The 3,216-nt window shown below is 37.5% G+C and overlaps 1 long non-coding RNA gene across 1 annotated transcript; it reads left to right on the forward strand.

The window, feature by feature from the left end:
* The first annotated feature begins 331 nt into the window (after positions 1 to 331).
* LOC127092917 (uncharacterized) lies at positions 332 to 886 on the forward strand. The gene is made up of 2 exons (XR_007792326.1): positions 332 to 686; positions 768 to 886. It is a non-coding gene; the product is annotated as an uncharacterized LOC127092917 (long non-coding RNA).
* Positions 887 to 3,216: the final 2,330 nt, after the last annotated feature.

Raw genomic sequence — 3,216 nt, forward strand, 5'->3', positions numbered from 1 at the left:
GTCGTCGGCGACGCGAGCTTCTTCGGCACGATTTAGATAAGTTTCTTCCTTCGACTTTCTCCTTCTTCTTCTTCTCTGTTCATTTTTGGTTTTCGTATTGGTATGAGCTCATCTACTTTAGAGTTTCAGCGTGAAACTCTAATATAGATTAAAAAACTGTGAGCTTTTCTAAAAAGGGTCTTTGGAATTTTGCAGAATAACCGTCCTCTGTTTAGCGTAATGGCTTGGTATTTATAGGGAGATCGTGAAGGATATTCCCTTAATGATGAGCTGGTAGATCCTAGGATAAATTCGTTAGGAAATCCTTTGTGTATCCCAGATTTCGTGGGGATCCATATTTGTGAATTTGTTATGAGGGAAATCATTATTGTCTGTAACGTGCGAACTTCTTTGGTTTGTGTGGTCCCATGAATTTGCAATTGGACTGCTTTGTTTGATTTTATTACACATGTTGCTATGTATTTTAGACTTCATTGGTTTTCTGTACCCTTAATGAATCAATATTTCGTCTTCTTTGTAATAATTTGGAAATTGGTTCATTGCTTTGTATGCAGTATTTTGACGTTTTATTTCTACTCTTTGATGCAGGTACTGAACCTTGTTGGCCTTTGGGGGTCTTTTAAGGAGAAAGTGTGCTACGACTCTGATTAAATGATGCACATCGTCCATGTTCAAGGATTTCCTTTGTAATAATGCTTAACAGTCCTTTGTATTATAGGCTAGAGTTTGTATAGGGTTTCAATTAATAAGGTTTGTATGTTTTGTAGTCTTGATAACGAACAAATATCCAGGCCCTGTGGTTCTTTGACAAAAAGAATTGGTGACTTAATCCTTGTATTCCAAATGGTTTCAAAATGCATCGTAATGCTACTCGCACGTCCAGTGACATCTTCTATGTACTTTCATTTATTTTTTCCAATTAATATTCAATGTAACTTTGAAAAAGTAATTTTGAACACAACTGTTTTCTCTTTAAATTTGGATTTAACGAACTCTCAAATCCCTTAAGTGAAAACGGAACTTTATTGGAAAAGGATAAAACGTGTTCATTGCTTGCCTATACATGAGGTTAGAAATCAAAACACATGCCATGAGTAGAAAATGACTCTATTAGGATGACCAAGGCCACACACACCCTAACTTGAAGCAAAAACCAATCCCATAATCAAGTTCATTTGTACCTTAGAATGGGAGATTCTAATACATGGCTTAACCTTTTATAAAACCTTTAAGTTAACAAACAAAATTTCCCTTTTAAGGAGGAGGGAAAATAACTCACACATATCTTATTATGGAAAAGGCAGGATGATGGAGTTAGATGAAATGAATGAAATATGTGGATGCAGGTATTGACTAGATCAATAATCAAATGGCAAACCAAATGTTGACTTTCCTTAGTCTTTCTACCAAATTGGCCAAATGCACATCTCTTATGAAGGTTCATAACCAAACGAAGTGGTTATGTGATAGTGAGGCACAAATGGAGTTGTGGTTGAAACAAATGCCATGATCAAGACCATAAGGTTAGACCAATGACCGAATATATGAAGATTTAAAAAGGCATTACTGGACGAAGTGATTATAGAAATACAAATGAATGTAATGCAATCAAAGCAGGACCAAATTTGGGATATGACAATATAGAACATTGGGACTCATATATGATGTTCATAACCATTATTGAGTCAATTCTTGGTTGTGCTCTTTGTTCATGAGGGTCTCAAACCCTAGATGTGAACTTGATGAATCAATGGAATCATGCCCTTCCTACAAAAGAGTTAGACAAATGCAAAGACATATTTTTGGTATTTTGGTTAGTGAAATGATAAAATACAAGTGTGATATAATCACAAAGTGCTTGGTGATCTCTCCCAAAACAAACCCAATGAAAAGGGGTAAGGAGGATGCCAAGGTATGATCCCAATGCTAATGCTTATGATGGAATTACATGAGGGATCTTAGGATCACAATTGGGGTCTTATAATATGACACCGTTATATTTACATATACCATTCCAATGATGTTCCACTGAGACTGTCTTGAAAGAAGTCGATGAGCATCTTGTCATCACGAGAGTATGCGGCCATTTTCTGATAATACATCTTCAAATGAGTCTTTGGACAACTAATCCCTTTATACGTCTCGAAATATGGTGTATTTAACTTTGGAGGGATTAATACATGTGTCACTAAACACAGATTAAAAGCGTTGAGCCCATAGGTGTCACACCCCTCTATGGCTTTAAACCTTTCTTCCAACTCACGACATATTTTAACAATCTCAGTATCCTATGGTTGTTCATTATTAACATCGGGCTTGCCCCTTGGGGATTTGGCATGGTAAATGTGAACCTTTAATACTCAATACCATCATGATATGAGGTACATCCATCTCGGACAGTGTGGTGCTCTTGTATAGGAGGACTCTCCACCAATATTCATACTAGATGAGGCTAAGCAGGACCACTTGCTGGAGGTGGAATGACATTCTCATTGACTGCAGTCCATTGAAAGTTGTCATCTCTTTGTGCCAAAGTTGACATAACCTCTCTGGGTTGGTTCAGTTAGTTCTCCGTCATGCCAACATTTTCTCTTAACACCGCCTGGCTTTACACCCCTGGGTCCATGATCCTTTGAAAGTTGCTTTGAGTCTAATACGGGTGTCAGGAAATCAGCTGCAGGTTATGGACAAAGGTAGAATGAGTTTTTTACTGGTAAATGACATGCATGATGCATATTGGATGCAAATGATATGCGAATGCATAATTTTTTTATATGCAATAATGAAATTTCATGCCACATATGGATGCAATGAAATGTCAAGTGTAACTCACAGTATAAAGTAACACGGGTAACAACAAAGCAACCTAAATTAGGCAGGCCTCCTACATAGGGGTAGTTCTAAGTTTTATGTATCCATGAAACCCACTCATCAGGTTAGCTCTAAGAGTTTAGATAAAAGGGTTCTTAGAGTCATTGATCCAACTTGAAAATATTATCGCCATGACGAAGGCTCGTCGGATAATAACATCTCCAAGAGAATCTACTCTAGGCGGGGTCTTTCTATTGTTCCAACGAGGAAGGCTCCTCGTGGTCCAATACTACACAACCACCATATGAATCCTAAGATTTTCTCAGACCCGGGTAGAGAACCTATCTCACAAAGTGTCAATATTTAGAGAGCCCCAATGATACCAATGGACCACAACAGATAACA

Source organism: Lathyrus oleraceus, chromosome 6, assembly GCF_024323335.1.
Source record: "Lathyrus oleraceus cultivar Zhongwan6 chromosome 6, CAAS_Psat_ZW6_1.0, whole genome shotgun sequence".
Lineage (NCBI taxonomy): Eukaryota > Viridiplantae > Streptophyta > Magnoliopsida > Fabales > Fabaceae > Lathyrus > Lathyrus oleraceus.